We start from the raw sequence: 18,473 nt of genomic DNA on the forward strand, positions 1-18,473 counted from the left end.
CATGCCCTTGAAATGGGTGTTTCAACAAGACAATGACCCCAAGCACACTAGTAAACATGCAAAATCTTGGTTCCAAACCAACAAAATTAATGCCTCGCAGATGTGAAGAAATCATGAAAAACTGTGGTTATACAACTAAATACTAGTTTAGTGATTCACAGGATTACTAAAAAAGCAGTTTGAACATAATAGTTTTGAGTTTGTAGCATCAACAGCAGATGCTACTATTATTGTGAACACCCCCTTTTGTACTTTTTTTTTTTTACTAATAGCCCAATTTCATAGCCTTAAGAGTGTGCATATCATGAATGCTTGGTCTTGTTGGATTTGTGAGAATCTACTGGTACCTTGTTTCCCATGTAACAATAAGAAATATACTCAAAACCTTGATTAATCGTTTTAGTCACATAGCACTACTATTATTCTGAACACTACTGTAGTGAAAGACTTCAATATTTTTGGTCAGAAAGTAACATCCTTTCAGAGAAGAGGTGCTGCTTCTTCTCATCGAAAGGAGCCAGGTGCATCCAACTGGGATGTGCCCCGTGGACAATCCAGGGATTATATTTCCCAGATGGCTTTGGAACACCTTGGGATTCCCTATGAAGAGATAGAGGACAAAGAAAGCTGCTTGGTCTACAGACACTGCCACCTTGGATAAGCAGCAGAAAAAGAATCAAATACATAGTTTATACATAAAGAACTAAAATACATGAATAAACACAAACAAAACTGGTGAATGTATGACATTAAAGTGTATCCGGGAAGTATTCAGCCTTATTCAAAGTCAATTAAATAATTTTTTCCCCTCACAATTCTACACACAAGACCCCATAAAGACAATGTGAAAAAAGTTTTTTTTTTTTTTTTTTTTTTTTTTAAGAAATCAGATGTACATAATAATTCACACGCTTCCTGCATGTCTTCAGGAAGAACAACCTGGACACAAAGCTGCTGCTGGCCTTCTATCACTCCTCAGTGTGATTTGTCATTTTGTTATTTTGTTTTGTTCAACATTGTTACAACATTTAAAATAAATTCTCCTTTACGCACACACCTGCCTCTTTTATCCTGAGTAAACTGGATGGGTCTTGGTTTTCCTCCAGCATGTCGGACACTAGTTTCATTTTGAGGACAGTCTTTTGTGGCTTGATGTATTGTATCTTGACAAGTGGATCCACCAAGGCTGCCAAATCAAGCAGATTAGTTTTCTGGTTGGCATACTTTTCATCAAGGTATGCCATGACAATCATCTTTATGTCCTTTGTGGGGGCTGTGTTTCATGTTCATGTCTTCAGAATGTGTGTTCTGAAGAGATGCAGCATTGGCTTGAGGTAGAACACACGCCTGTAAGACTCACAAGACAGTGAATCAGTGAATGCCAATCATGGATTCAAGGCCCCATGCACGGACTCCATCACATCCACATCCTGCCAGGTGGGAACCAAGTGTCTGGTCTTATCTGCACTGAGTAGCTGAGGGATGGCTTTGTGCTACTCTAGTATCCTTCCAATCATTTTTTGACATTAACCCCACCTGGTGAGCAACTCTGTCACCATGTCCCTCTTCTTCCAGGAGAATGTGAAGGCAGACAACACTTTCTTACACACACACACACATACTAAGAGCTCCCTCCGTTTGTCTTTTCCTGCTCTCTCTGAGGAATAAAAAGGTAATTAAATGAGTTAAACCTAATTAATTTAAGATTTCTGTGCAGAGATATAGCTCAAATTCTGAAAAACTACTAAATATGTAGTGACAGTGTCAAGTTTCCCCGTACTCAAACATTGTGAACAATCACACCAAGTAACCATGAGTAACCACCAACCATCAAGTGACAAACACCAGCTGCTTATCCTTTGTAGCTAATCTGACCATAGGGTTAATTATGAACTTTGTTTTTTGTTGTTGTTTTTTAGACATAACGTGAAATAAAACAGATTGTCTCCTGTTGTGAGGCAAAGTGCTGTTTAGAAAGTAGACTCAAGTCAGAAAATTTCTGATTAGTTACTGAATCAGGACAGGGTGCCACCTCAGAAAAGCCACCAAAGCTCCCTGAGATGAAGAGATGAAGGATGAAATGGTAAGATGAAGAACTGTATTTTTTTCCCATTAGTTTTTACTTTGGTTGAAATGAAAACTATTTGCATTGAATAAGTTATAAGATACTGATTCTTACATTTGACAGAGTAATCATATTTATAAGATACAAATTAAAATTTTGACTTTCACCGTCAAATGAGATACTGGGTCAAAATTTTGACTAATTTGTAATTTTCAAATACAAAGCAAATATTTCAGACAATTAAGTTATGTGTTTAAAGTATGACATATTTGGCCAAAAATGTCACAATTGCAAATTGAAAAGTCAATATTTCAACTTAAAAATATAATTAGGACTGAGAAATTCAAACTTTACACTTATATATACCTCGTAATTTTGAATGCATTTTTTACACACATAAACACACATTTTATTATTATCATTATTATTTTGGGTAGATAGAAATGGGTTTCCCTACAGGCTGTCCTCTGAAATAACATCCTAATTACAGTTAGACACAATCCAACAACTAGGAGCAGTGAGCAGCCACAGTTCGGCGCCCGGGAACCAACTCCAGATGTAGATGCTGGCTTGGTCAGTGGCAGAGAAATCAGCAGACCCTAAATAAGCATGTTTTTGATATTTTATATATATATATATATATATATATATATATATATATATATATTATGCATCTATACAGATAGATAAAGTGTAGTACACGTGGTCTCCTTGGACGGATGAAGACGGAATCTGTCCCTTTGGCACAGCACATCTATTAAAACTTCATCCTGACAAAAAGGTCCAATCTGATTGGCACCCTCCAGCCAAACAATCAATCAATCAATGTGAGCCTATTCCACAAATCTGCTCAAACAGGGAAATGATTTCCCATGGGATACAACTTGTACCTGTGCACCACAATAAGGGATAAGGTTTTTGGAATAAGATTACAAGCAGGAAATCTAATGTGGTGGCAAGTGAGAGAGGCTGTCCTTAGAGATAGAAAATGTCATGAGTGACCTCTACTGGAGAATATACACACAGGCTCACACAGTCATAATCCACAAACCCACGATCTGGGTTTTAAATTCAGATTTTAGGCTTTTGCTGGAAGTCTGGACGCGGCATTTCTTCTTCACCATTGCTCAGTCTATATTGTTTCAGATGTCTAACAAAATACAAATGATTCTTTGGGTACTTCCATTTGTCAGGCACATTACACAGCGCAAAGATCAAGAAAAAGTTTAAAGCATTCAGGAACACATGGCCTTCGTGGACATATGCGCTCTGAGTGCCTTCTAGTTTTGCCTTTCAACCCAAATGACCTTGACCTTTTTCAAAACAAACCACTTAAATATCATTCTGGAACTGACGGCCATCCACATATGAAGTTTGATGGAAATTGGTCAAAGCACCTCAGAGACGTCATGGATCAGACAAACAAACGTCATTCAATTTATAGTATGATGTCGCTGATGATGCGCGAATTTCATCTGAGAAACTTTGTGCAGATGCTGCACATTAAAATGTCTTTTGCCATCTGTGTGCTGCTTAGTTTGAAACTATACCCGCATGACATAATTTGACAGATACAGAAGATTCACTGAATGTTTTATGTCGAGCGAAACAAAAAGCTGAAGGCAAAAATCGGTGAGCGTAGACAGAATGCAGATGAAGAGGCAGCGCTTGAATTTCCAGCTGGTGTAATGTCTTTTCTACAGATTCTAGCTGAGCCATCTTCACAGCAGCCACCCACAGAGTGAAATCATGATTGCTCTGAGTGCCTGAGGGCACGGAGGCCCACTAATGCAAGAGAAGCAGTTCCCTCTTCAGAATAGATTGGCATGTACAATTTGAGGATATTAGAGAAAATAAGTTCGAGACAGTCTAATAATTACTGAAAATTCTTGAATGAGTTCTCATCAATTTGTCTCATAAGGTCATGTTTGGGAGTACGTATTGATGCGATGCTCATGGAATGGCTTTGGGTTCAGATTACTTTAGCACTTTTACCAGCTGTCTGTGGCTTCAACTGTTAGGTCCACTTAATGCATGACACATAAGGGGCTCATAACTTTCAATGTCCACAACAAAGCAAATCGTTATGAGAACCACTGCACAGTCCCCAAAAATATTATTTGATAAACCCCTGAATCAAGGTTAGTCTGTTAGCTGGTTCATCTCAACTCCACCTTTATTTCTAAAGCACATTTAAAACAACAGCAGTCAACCAAAGTGCTGTACATAATTTAAAAAATGGGAACCAAGTTACCCCAATTGTAAATAAATAAATTAAGAACAACAATAAAATTGCTACAAAAACAAATAAAACAAATAAAAGACCAAGTAAAATAAAGAGTGAAAAGTAGTAGGAAATAATTTAATTTCATGTCATTTATTTAATTTACATAGCGCCAAATCACAACAAAGCTGCCTCAAGGCACATCGCATAAGTAAAGTCTAACCTTACCAACCCCTAGAGCAAGCACACAGGCAACAGTGGTAAGGAGAAACTCCTTCTGATGATATTGAGGAAGAAATATCAAGTAGGCCAGACTCAAAAGGGTGACCCTCTGCTTGGGCCATGCTACAGACAAATTACAAAACAATTCACAAAACGAACATACAGGAAATATTGCCTGTGCGCAGGACGGTTTCTGTAACAGATACCACACCCATCTCAGGATGGAGCCGCACCCCAAACAGAGAGAAAAGAAAAAAACAGAACCAAGCATCAGAAAGACAAATACAGTATAATTTGTCAGCATTAAGCAACAAGAAAAACTGAAGAAATACAAAAGGTGATCGCCAGCCACTAGCCCTAAGCTTCACTAAAAGACCCATGCTTGGGCCATGCTACTGACACACTAGACAAATATACTGGAGATTTTGGGAGTCCATCCTGGTGTCCAGGATGGGAGGCCTGTAGAAGACACGCAATCCCACCTCTGGATGTACCTCAAACAGAGAGAAAAAACAGAATCAGGCGGCAGAAAGACAACAAATAAGGTATAATTTGTCAGCATTAAGCAACAGGAAAAACCAAAGAGATACTAATGCTAGGTTCACACAGCAAGATAATTAGGCCGATATCAGACTCAATCTTCCCCTTCTGACAATCTTAAGGACACCCCGACAATCGTGATGACGATAAGATAATCTTATCAGATATTCCTACCATGTGCGGTGTGTTAAGAGCATTTTGATCTGCTCGGAAGGATGTCAGTCGTGCTTCGATCACAAATCAGGGATATTCAACATGTTGGATTGTCCTGGCCCGATATCGCAGCATGTGTTGTGTCTTCCGACCACAAATGAGCACACAGCCGTGTGAACCAGCCATAAGGTGAAACAGAGATGTAATCACTCATTTAGAAAACGCCAGAGAAAAGAAGATTTTAAAGAGGATTTAAAAGTCTCTAGGGACAGGGATGATATAATATTCAAGGGGAGACTATTTCAGAGCCTGGGGGCAGCTGCTGCAAAGGCTCTGTCACCTCTTGTCTTTAATCTGGTTTTAGGCACCTCCAACAACAGCTGGTCAGAAGACCTTAAGGCTCTGGTTGGGGTGTAACCCATTTTTATGCTTTGGCTTTTAACACCGCATGAGTGTGTGGTCTGCTGTGTTTTGTTGTTGTTGTATAGCACTTTGGAAACTACTCTGTTTGTGAAATGTGCTATATAAATAAAGTGATATGGTATGGTGTAAGGAAAAACAAGCTCCGAAAGATACACTGGGGCCAGGCCATTGAGGGCTTTAAGAACAATTAAAATAAATTTAAACTCAACACGGTAACTGACCAGAAGCCAGTGCGGCGTAGCCAAGACCTGTGTAATGGTCAGACTGGAAGGGGTGTTTTTTTTTCCCCAACACTGTTAATCCCATTAGGTTTTGTGCTGTTTCTCCTTCAGAGATCAATTTTTGTTATGGACTCGCACAGCCCTCTGCTTTAATTATTTATTATTAATTCTGTCTTCAATCAGGAACCTTTTGTTATGGAACTTTTCTTATGGACTTGCAGTGCCCCCTGCTACTGATATCACAAACTACTTCTAGATTAGTGGGGGGGTTTCCCTCTTGGAGGTGTTTTTTGTTCCGGGTACCATGGCAGCTTAGCGGCTAGAACTGTTGTCTCACAGCAACAAGGTCATGGAATCGATTCCCACCTGTGGTCTTTCTGTGTGTGTGGAGTGTTTGCATTGCATGTTTGTGAAATCTGAAATTGCCTGTAGTGGTGCATGTATATATAAATGTGTTTGTTCCCCATTTGAGTTGTTGACTAGCCCCAGTTGGGTAGCCCCAGTTGGCTACACCCAGTTGGCTAGCTGCGGTCAATGGGCATCTTCACAGCGGTCAAACAAACATGAAATCAAAGTCTAAGAAAAGCAAGCAGAACCTGAAAGAAGCCTGCTGGAATGTCAGGACTATGCTTGACAAGGCTGACAGCAGCCACCCGGAACACTGTTCCGCTCTTATAGCACATGAACTCTCTCACCTCAACATCGACATAGAAGCTCTCAGCGAAGTCCACTTCGCTGATGAAGGCAGCCTCGAAGAACAGGGCACCGGCTACACCTTCTACTGGTCCGGGAAACCATCAACTGAAAGACGCATGTCTGGTGTAGGACTCACGGTGAGGAACTCCATCACCTCCAAACTGGAAACGCTGCCTACTGGCCACTCAGACCGCATCATGTCCATGAGTCAACCACTGGATAGTAGGGGTGTCACGATTCTCCAAATCCTTGATTTGATTTTATTTTCGATTTTAGGGTCACGATTCGATTCAATTCTAGATTTTCTTTTTCTTACAACAGAGAGGCCTATGCCAGTTTTAGATTAGTCTATGATCAGTCATTGGTTTGATTCATCAAAGGTGGGCTTGGTATAAGTGATACTTTTTGTAATACATCACATTAGCCACTAATTGTGATGTATTAGTACTTCATCTCGTGTCACACCACACCACCAGGTGGCGCCCTCTTACCTACAATATGTATTGTGCCGGAAGTAGAATAAACCAGTGTGAAAGTACCCAGCTCAGAGTCCGGTCATGTTTGTGTGAGCTCCAATATTTGGCAAGATATTATAAATTGGCGACGAGTAAGGTGACCCACTCATGTCATTTTTCTGATGGAGGAGGCCCAGTATTAGCAGGGGAGGGAGAAGAATCCCAGGACAACCGGATCGAGGAACAAGCAGTTCAAAACGAACCACCTCGAGAAGCACAGGCACCGCCACCGCCAGTAAGAATGGCAACGCTTTTGGGACACATTGATGCCTACGACGAATCATCGGAGCAATGGTCGACTTATGTCGAGAGGTTTGAACATTTTATTGAAGCCAATGATGTCCCCGCTACAAAGAAGGCGGCAGTATTCTTAAGTGTCATTGGGGCAACTACATATGGCTTACTGCGGAGCTTACTAGCTCCGGATAAACCTAGCAGTAAAACTTACAAAAATTTAGTGGACACCCTGGATGGTCATTTCTCCCCCAAGCCCATAATAATTGCGGAGAGATTCCGATTTCACAAACGCAATCAGGAAGAGGGAGAGACCATAGCACAATATGTGGCCATTTTGAAAAAGTTATCTGAGCATTGTGATTTTGGCGCACATTTGCAAGATGCCCTGCGCGATAGATTCGTTTGTGGGCTCAATAATGAGACTATTCAAAGGAAACTCCTGACGGAGGAAAAACTTGATTTTAAGAAAGCAGTCGAAATGGCATTGGCAATGGAAGCGGTAGCGAGGGAATCACTACATTTGAAAAGCTCATTGAAAGTGCATGCTGTGTCCGTGTCTTCGCCACTGGGTGGCGACAAATGTTTTCGATGTGGCAAGATTAATCATCATAAACGTGACTGCTATTTTAAGGAGCAGCAATGCCACAATTGCAATAAAAAGGGCCACATAGCCCGTGTGTGTAGAAGCAAAAGGAGTGAAACAAAGCAGGCAAAGTCAAAACAAGACAGTAAAATCAAACAAAAAAAATACAAGGATGCTGACAAAGGCAAAATTCATAAAGTGGCAGTTGCAAATTCATCAGAGGAGATGGAGTCATCAGCAGGTTCAGACTCTGATTTCACTCTGCACATGGTGTCTGCAGTGAACACAGAACAAGTGAAGGCAGTTAAAACGGGGCATGCAGCATCATCAATAATAATGATTAAGCCAAAAATTGAAGGGCAGTCAGTGGATATGGAGCTGGATACTGGGGCCGCTGTATCCTTGATCTCCAGTGAGCTATACAAAGACAAATTTGCACACTTACGTTTACGCAAGACAGGCGTCGTTCTGAAAACATACACAAGGGAGTTACTGCAGCCCGAGGGAATGCTGAAGGTGTGGGTTAAGTTGAACAAGCAGAGGGCTAGGTTGCCTTTATATGTGGTAAAAGGAGAGGCACCACCACTGTTCGGCCGTGAATGGCTAAGGAACATCAACATAGACTGGTGTGAAATCAAGACAGTGCGAACAGGACGTACGGCAAGTGGTGAAATCCAGCCCTGTGCGCTCAACACTACCGAATACCTCGTATTGAGGATTTGTTTGCATCCTTGTCTGGGGGACATCGTTTCAGCAAACTGGACCTTTCACATGCCTACCTTCAGGTACTGGTTAAGTCAGATTCTAGGAAATATCTTACGCTCACCACCCACAAGGGCATGTTCTGCTACAATCGTTTACCATTTGGAATTACTTCCGCGCCTTCCATATTCCAGAGAATTATGGACCAAGTGCTCCAAGGGCTACCAAATGTACATTGCTTTCTTGATGACATTCTCATCACAGGCCAAGATGATGCGCACCATCTGAGAAATCTCGAAGCCGTTTTGAGTCGTCTTGAAAAATTTGGGCTCTGAGTCAAAAAGGAGACATGTGAGTTCTTCAGGAGCTCGCTACAGTACTTGGGGCACATGATTGATTCTGTAGGGCTCCACAAGTCTGATGATAAGATCAAAGCCATTGTGGATGCCCTCGTGCCGACCGATACGACCCAGTTGCGCTCTTTCCTTGGGCTCATCAACTATTACGCATGCTTCGTCCCGAACATGTCGACCCTTTTACACCCATTGAATTCGTTGCTACATAAGGGGGTGAAGTGGGAATGGTCCGGGAGATGTGACGAAGCTTTCCAAAAAGCAAAGGAAACAGTTATCCAGCAAAAGTGTACTGACGCATTACAATCCCAGACTGCCAGTTATACTTGCCTGCGATGCCTTGCCCTATGGGGTGGGGGCAGTCATCTCACATCGACTGCCAAATGGGGAAGAACGACCCATAGCCTTTGCTTCGCGGACGCTTAGCAAGGCAGAGCAGAATTATGCTCAAATTGAGCGAGAGGCATTAGGAATAATATTTGGGGTCAGACATTTTCATTCAAACCTCTATGGCTGTCATTTTACCCTACTTACTGATCACCGGCCCTTGACAACAATCTTGAGCCCTAGCAAAGCGACACCGTCCATGGCTGCCACAAGACTACAGTGCTGGGCACTCATATTGTCAGCGCACGATTATACAATAAGGTACAGATGCGCTGCTGACCATGGCAATGCAGACGGTCTCTCGCGTCTGCCTCTGCCAGTGCAACACAAAGAAAAACAAGGGACAGTTGACACATGTCTGATAAAATACATTGAAAGCCTTCCAATCCACTGCAGTGAGGTGAAAAGAGAAACCAAAGCAGACGCCACACTCTCACAGGTGATCGAGATGGCGTCAACCGATCGTTTTCCACCAGCCAAGGACGCAGACAGGAGTCTGGTCCCGTATATCATACGGAAAGATGAACTCTCTGTACTTCAAGGCTGCTTAATGTGTGGAAACCGAGTTGTAGTCCCACCCAAACTACGTCAGCATGTCTTAGACGAACTCCACGCCGGACACACGGGCGTGGTCAGGATGAAATCCCTGGCGAGGAGCTACATGTGGTGGCCGGGTCTGGGCGTGCAGGTGGAGGAGAGGTGCAAGACGTGCACCCAGTGCCAACGATGTCAAAAGAGCACTGCCCTCACACCACTGCACCCATGGCCCTGGCCAACAGGTCCGTGGCAGCGAATTCATATCGACTTCGCCGGCCCCTTGGAGGGGCACATGTTCTTCGTCATTGTGGACGCTCATTCCAAGTGGCCCGAAGTCATATTGACGGATTCAGCCTCATCTGCAAAAACAATTGAAGTGTTAAGAGGCCTCTTCAGTCATTACGGAGTACCAGAGGTCCTAGTGAGTGATAATGGGCCTCAATTCACTTCTGAGGAGTTTGCCCACTTTTTGACATCCAATGGCATTACGCACAAATGCTCTGCTCCTTTCCATCCGGCAACAAACGGCCTGGCAGAGCGTTTCGTGCAGACATTTAAACATTCTCTGAAGTCGTCTAGGGGTACAGCTTCGGTCCAGCGGCAACTCGATGCTTTCCTGCTACACTACAGAAACACCCCCCACACCACTACAAAAGAGTTACCTGCTACGTTGTTTCTCCGTTGCAGACTGCGCACCCGCCTAGACCTGCTGAAACCGAGCGTGTCAGCAGTGGTGGATTGAGCGCAAGAGGACCAACAGCGACACCATGGCGCACACGCTAAAGCGAGAACTTTTGAAGTGGGAGACCCGGTGCTTGTCCGGAAGGGGGATGACAAGTGGATGACTGGTACGGTTACATCGCAAGCAGGGCCAAGGTCGTACCAGGTCGAGGTTGCATCAAATCAGCAGTGGATTCGACATGCAGACCAGATGGTGGCCTGTCACCCCAGCATTGTGCAGCCAGCCGCAGAGAAACAACCGACACCCACTGCAGTCATCCCAAAGGCCATGACGGACACCGGTGATGTGTCAGAGACAGCGAGCCCTGTGACGGTAACAAGTGCACCACCTTCAGGTCAGTCAGACACACATACCAACCCCGCAACACCCCAGCCAACACTGAACCGATACCCAAGACGGATTTGCAAACCACCCGACAGACTGACCCTTTAAACAACTGAGTATGATCTCTGACATGTTTAGTTACAGAGTGTTGTCTCAAGAAGGGGGCACAATAATCCCCTGACACACTCAAGGTGTGAGGCAGTCTACCCTCACCCTTAAGTTAGGATATAATGTTCAATAACTGTTCGGTTAGTTACAGATTCAAGGTTACTGTTTAAAATTTAGGTTACTGAGCCAATACTTCTTAAAATACATATTTGGGAATCCGGGGGACTGAATAAGAGGGGAGGAGTTGTGATGTATTGGTACTTCATCTCGTGTCACACCACACCACCAGGTGGTGCCCTCTTACCTACAATATGTATTGTGCCGGAAGTAGAATAAACCAGTGTGAAAGTACCCAGCTCAGAGTCCGGTCGTGTTTGTGTGAGCTCCAATATTTGGCAAGATATTATACTAATGGTAAAATTTTAATAATTTAATTAAGATATAATGTAACAATCTTCTCAGTCAAGTGGAACAACAAAAACAAAATTAACAATAACAAAAATTAGAGGTCATAGAGGGTAGCTGCCATCTAGTGGCTTTTTTTGGTAGCAGCAGTGTGCACTATTAAAATAGCAATGTGCAACATAACAAAATAATAAAAAAATACAGAAACAGTCATGTGCAAAGTAATAGAACAATTAGAGCCATAACAAACTAAACTATCCTATAACAGTTGAACATAAAAATAAACTTTTGGTCCCTGAGAATGACAACTGTCATTTTTCTTTAACAAAGATATAACTTTATGTGGAGAGAAAGATGCTCCTTAAGGTACCAAAACTATTAACATGTTTGTGGCTAGACAAGACAATGTTATTTTTATATTTTCAAGTTTTTGTTTAAAAAGATGAGAATGTCCACATTCTCTGGAGAAAGGGCTGCTCTATGAGCAGTCACAATGTCCCCTGCTGTGGAGAACACTCTCTCACTTGCTACACTTGTTGCTTGCACAGCAAGATAATGTTTGGAAAGCTTGGACAAATTTGAGTACTGATGCTCATTGTTTTTCCACCATTTCAGTGGATTTGCATCCACAGAAATTACTTTTGCCATCCTGTATAGCTCAATCTCCTCCTTGACAACATCAGGCCATGATTTTGGTGTTGTTGATGTAGTGGAGGCTGTGCTATAAAAGTCACCAAACAGTTCACTGAGTGTGATTCTCTTTGCTGGGGGGCTGCCTTCACTGGATGCTGCAGTTTCTGGGTTCTCTGCATGGTATTGGCTGGTCCCTTTTCCTGAGGCCTGAGTCTAAAAAAGAATATAAATTTATAAATGTATCAGTATTTCAATTACAAGATAAATTTGCATCACTATTAATAGCTGACATTTCATCATATGAATGTCAATTGGTCACACCTGTGTGGGATGCTTTTGTAGGATTTTCTCAGCCAGACTGTTGAATATCTCTTTCCGAGAGGGGTCATCCAGATGGGGTAAAGACTTGAACCGAGGGTCCAACGCAGTGCTCTCATTCAGGAACTGTTGAAGACTGGGATCTGAATACCTCCCTTCAATGTTGGTTGCTATAGCAGATTTAACATCCTTCACAATCTGTGAATCGGTGCCACTATGTTTCATTGTTGTGAGAATGGAGTGTTTGAGTGGCAGGATCATAGACACAGTGGGCTGCTGTTCTGAGCTCAGAGTTGATTGTTTTCATGGGCTTCAAAACCTCAACCACATCCTCCAGAACAGTCATCTTGATCAGAGAGTGTGATGAGATCTTTGGCATTCTTTTTAACATCTTTTTCTGTGAGTGCAGAATAAACAGCAGCTTGTTGCTCTAAGTAGCGTTTGAGCATGTCATAGCTGGAGTTCCACCTTGTAGTGACATCTTGAATCAGCTTGTGAGGAGGAATCTGGAGCATCTCTTGTTTGGCCTTTAAGACAACTGCTGCAGTCATGCTCTTATGAAAGAAGGTGACGACTCTCCTGACTTTGCTCAAAAGACGAGAAATCTGGTTTACTCCCAACCCCTTCTGGGATGCCAGGTTTACTGTGTGTGCAAAACACCCTATATGCGGTGACAATCCAGCTGCACTTGAGGCATTGACAATGTTTTTGGCATTATCAGTGGTCACATGGATGGTTGTATTTTGTTTATCCAGTTTCCATTCTAATACTGCTTCCTTTAGCACTTCTGCCAAATTATCACTTGTGTGTGATTCATAGATAGGGTGAGTTTGAAGTACTGGACTTTCAATCTCCCAATCATTATTGACGTAGTGTGCTGTCACTGTAATGTAGCTCTCAGTTGCTCTTGAGGTCCAGCCATCTGTTGTTATGGCAACTAACTCCGCAGTGCTTAGACCCCTCAAAACGTTTTCTTTAGCATCTTCATACACGGAGGGCAACAATTTGGTTGTAAGATGCGACCTGCTGGGAATACTGTAGCGCGGCTCAAGTACGCTAATTAAATGTTTGAACCCAGCATTTTCCACCACTGAATAAGGCTGCAGGTCTGCTGCTATGAACAGCCCTATAGCGTTGCGTTATTGTTTTAGCGCGAGCTGAGGTCTGTGCAAGTTTCATTACAAATGAAGAGTCAATAGTTGGCTGGACCAATGATGATGTTTTTCCAGCCAAATCAACATCTTTGTGATGACGGTGAATGTGTCCAGCCATGTTCATTGTATTTCCCGTAGCCGGGTAAGGCACACGCGTGTAGCACATTTTACACACTGTTGTCTTCTTGTCAACGCGAACTGTCGACATAACTCACCGCGAACGCAAAATATTTCCATACTGCTGATTTAAGAGAAGCAGGAGCGGCTTCCAGCTCCAGTAAGGCGTCCTTATCTGCACTTGCCATGGTGACATACTCTGCAGGTTAGCAAACTAGCGGCGTCGGCTAGAGTGTACTGCGTCGCGTACGTGCTTGCGTAGCTTAGGGGGCAGGATCGTTGATCCCCTTGACTTCAAGGCTCGAGACCATGACGTAATTTCGATCGATTTCGATGAAATATCGACATCGTGACACCCCTACTGGATAGTAAGCATCATCTTACACTCTTCAGTGTCTATGCCCTGACCCTTCTGGCAGATCCTGTGGATACAGACAGTTTCTATTCTAATCTGTGCAGACTAGTGAACAACACTCCCACATGCGACAAGGTCGCAATCCTCGGTGACTTCAGTGCACGAGTGGGTAGGGACTCTAATGCCTGGAAAGTCCTCGGAAGACATGGCGTTGGAAACTGTAATGACAACGGGTGCCTTCTGCTCGGGTTCTGTGCAGAGTACCAACTTGTCATCACCAACACCATCTTCCAACAGAAAGACCATCTGAAAAGAACCTGGATGCACCCCCGGTCCAGACATTGGCACCTACTTGACTATGTGCTCATGCGTCAACGGGACGTGAGAGATGTCCTACACACGAGAGTGATGCCCAGTGCAGAATGTCACACTGACCATCGTCTCGACAGCTGCGAGCTAAAACTACAGTTTAAGCCTAAACCCATCAAGAACGGCAACTCTGTAGAGCAAATTGACATTGGCAAACTTTGCTGGAGGATAGTGAAAACCAAGTTCCAAAAAGACCTGCAGCAAAAGCTCAAATCTCCCTGCACTGACGTCCCCACCCCAGACACCCTGTGGGAGAATCTGAAAACAGCCATATGACAACGTCTGAAGAAGTACTTGAGCACACAAAGAAAAAAAACCAGGACTAGTTTGGTGGAAATGACAAGGAAATCCAGGACTTACTAGTAAAGAAGAGGGCAGCTCATCAGGCCCACCTCGTGCAACCAACTTGTCCTGTGAAGAAAGCCACCTTTCGATGCGCATGTAGTACCCTACAGCGCAAACTCAGAGTTACAGAATGAATGGTGGGATCGCCTGGCGAGGAGAACTCAGCTGTGCGTGGACTTTGACTATAGAGGCTTCTACAAAGCGCTAAAAGCAGTGTATGGCCCCATCCATCGGGTTCAGAATCCCCTGCATAGTTCAGATGGACAGGACCTCCTCACCAAAAAGTCATCCATCCTTGCCCGCTGGTCCGAGCATTTTCAAACCCTCTTCAGCGCAAACTGCACCGTCCAAGATACTGCCCTTCTTTGAATTCCTCAACTACCACTCAAAGAGGAGCTTGATGATCCACCCACCATTAAGGAGACAACAGAAACTATCAAACAGCTCAAGATTCGCAAAGCAGCTGGTGTCGATGGCATTCCATCTGACATCTGGATACGCGATGGACCTGCTCTTCACAATAAGCTACACAAGCTTTTGTGTGCTGCTAAGAGCAGGGCAAGCTGCCACAAGATCTTCATGATGCCATCATGATTACCCTGGACAAGAACAAGGGTGAAAAGTCTGACTGCTCAAATTACCGGGGAATCACCCTACTTTCTATCGCTGGCAAAGTATTTGCCAGAATCCTGCTCAACAGGCTCGTACCATCCATTGCCAAAGAAAACCTCCCAAAGAGCAAGTGTGGCTTCAGAGCTAACAGAGGCACAACAAACATGGTGTTTGTTCTCTGTCAACTCCAGCTCAAGTGCCGTGAGCAAAACAAGGGACTCTGTGCTACCTTTGTTGACCTTACAAAAGCATTTGACACAGTGAGCAGGACAGGGTTGTCGCTTATCCTGGAACACCTCAGTTGCCCCCCAAAATTTCTACAGATGATGATCCAGCTGCATGAAAACCAGCATGGCCAGATTCGACTCAACAGAGACCTGTCGGCCTTTCCCCAACTCCAACGCCGTGAAGCAGGGTTGCGTCTTGGCACCAACTCTCTTCAGCATCTTCAGTATAATGCTCAGGCAAGCTACAGAAGACCTGGACGATGAGGATGGGATGTACGTCAGGTACCGTCAGGATGGCAGCCTCTTCAACCTTCGGTGCCTCCAAGCCCACTCTAAGAGACAGGAAAGACTGATCCAGGACTGCCTCTTCGCAGACAATGCTGCCCTCGTTGCCCACACAGAACAAGCTCTGCAGCACTTCACGTCCTGCTTTGCAGATGCCTCGAGACTCTTTGACCTTGAGGTCAGCCTCAAGAAGACGGAGGTTCTTCGTCAGCCCGCCCCACAGGACAATTACCACCAGCCCCACATAACTCTTGGTGATAGAGCTGATATCAACTCAGCAAATCACTTACCTGGGCTGCACCATCTCATCTGATGCAAAGATCGATAAAGAAATTGACCACATACTCTCTAAAGCCAACAACTCAACAACTCCTTTGGCAGACTGTACAAACGAGTTTGGAACAACAAAAACTTGAACAAGATGAAGATCTGCATCTACTGGGCTGCTGTTCTCACCACCCTTCTCTATGGCTCAGACCTGGGCAACCTATCACAGTCACATCTGTCTCCTCGAGCGCTTCCACCAGCGCTGTCTCCGCTCCATCCTCAACATTCACTGGAGTGACTTCATCACAAACGAAGTTCTGGAGCAGGCTGAGAACCCCAGCATCGAAGCAATGCTACTGAAATATCAGCTCCGATAGGCAAATCATGGAGGACCATCGCCTACCAAAGATTGTACTGTATGGCGAACTCTCCACCGGCCATAGAGAGAGAGGTGGTCCCAAGAAACAATACAAGGACTGCCTCAAGAAGTCTCTCACTGCATGCCATGTTGACTACCAGTGTTGGTCAGACCTGGCTGCAGACCGTGGTGCCTGGCACCACATGATCCACCAAGCTGTCACTAAATTTGAAGAGGACAGGAGAAAAGCACTCAAGATCAAGCGTCAGAGAAAGAAGGCCCATGCCACCTGTGCCGCCACACCGGATGTGATCTTCAACTGCAGACACTGCCCGCGGATCTGCCTTTCCTGCATCGGACTGGTCAGCCATGAGCGTGCCTGTGGACGACAACGTGGATAGCCTTCATGATCTTCGTTCGTGAAGCCAAGCCTTGAGATTGACTGTGGTTCCTGCTTTTCTGTTTGTAAGTATTTTGTGATTGCCAGTTGCTTCCCATAATTTATGTTTATCTGGTCATTTAATGTTTTTGCTCCATTACCTCTGTTCCCTCTGCCCTTTTTTGTCACTGTTTGGACTGTTTAGCACTTTGGGATCTGTGTGGATAAATAAATAACCTTGACTTTTTGCACCTACCTTCTGTGTTTGACTGCCTGCATTTTGGGGGAATCAGTTTTGACTCACAATGCACACCCTGAATATGCTTCAAAGCCATAGACCTTTCAGCCTAATTCTATTCTTTCTCCATATTTATCATACAAAATTGAATCAAATGAAAAACTTTTTAAAAACTTATTAGTTTCAATCTCAACTTTATGCACATTGCATCAACCAAAAATTAAATTCAATGCAACAGTCTTGAACTTGAAGACAAATTGTTGTGTGGGCCGCTGAAGAGGAGGTACTGCTGGCCCACCACCAGATGGCGCCCTGCCATGCTGGCACCTTTTGACCTCGGGAGGGCGCACTGGCCTGTTGGCCGTTCTTGGTACTACTAGGTGGACACCGTTAGAGTGTCATCAGCTGTCATCCATCACCTTATCATCACTCCATAAGAGCCTGGAGAAGACACCATAACTCTGCCGAGTTATCAGCTTACCATACAGGTAAACTTGCTCAGCTGTTTTGTGCTGTTTGCACATACATTGCTACTGAAATCTTTGGAGTCATAACCTTTGGTATACTTGCAGCTGGGTTTGTGGAGATTTGGGGGAGTTGGCGTTTTCCACTCAATTTTCTAATTCTGAGTATAACTATTGGTACTGCACGTTCTCAGTTTTCCTGCTCTCTGGGAGTGATGGATTTTTCCCTCAGGAAGGAACTGTTTTTGCTGACTGTTTGCTGGGTGTACACACACCCATCTAATCTGTTTTTGCTCCTGCCAGCAGTACCGGTCCGACAGCCTCGAGGAGTGGCCGCCTGGGGGTACCAGAACTTGGTGGCTCTGGTGTGTTGCAGGCCTCCGGCTGGCGGTGGAACTTCGTGGGTCCCGGCTCTTCTCTGGATAGGCGTCTCCTACCCTTGGGCCTGCCCACGTGTCACCATTATTATTAATTGGACTCTGCATATTTGGAATCTGTTTGCACCTTTTGCATAATAAATTCTTATTTATTGGTATTCCTATTGACCGCTCATTTATGCAACCCAACGTGGGTCCGTGCATTCACTTTCTCAACACAAATGTTGAACATGAACATTCAACATACATTAATAAAATAAAATATCAATACTGGTTGGGAGTTAATCTTGGTTGAGGCTTTTTTTTACCTCTTTATTTTGACCTTTGGTTGATGTTTAGATTAATATTCATGATGACCAATATCCCTGATATTGAACAGGGGATCAACAGTTTCTTTGATTACATCATTATACAGTATATATAATTATGATAACTGTATTCAGTGCTTAAAACAAAGTGTAACATCTGCCCACACAAATCCACTCCAATCAGTTATCAAATAATTCTTACCTTTACAATGACATCTGGAAGGCTTGCT

General features: G+C 43.8%; 1 pseudogene; it reads left to right on the top strand.

The window, feature by feature from the left end:
- Positions 1-6,411: 6,411 nt before the first annotated feature.
- On the top strand, positions 6,412-10,600 carry LOC117508099 (annotated as a pseudogene).
- Positions 10,601-18,473: the final 7,873 nt, after the last annotated feature.

Source organism: Thalassophryne amazonica, chromosome 1 (genome assembly GCF_902500255.1).
Source record: "Thalassophryne amazonica chromosome 1, fThaAma1.1, whole genome shotgun sequence".
NCBI lineage: Eukaryota > Metazoa > Chordata > Actinopteri > Batrachoidiformes > Batrachoididae > Thalassophryne > Thalassophryne amazonica.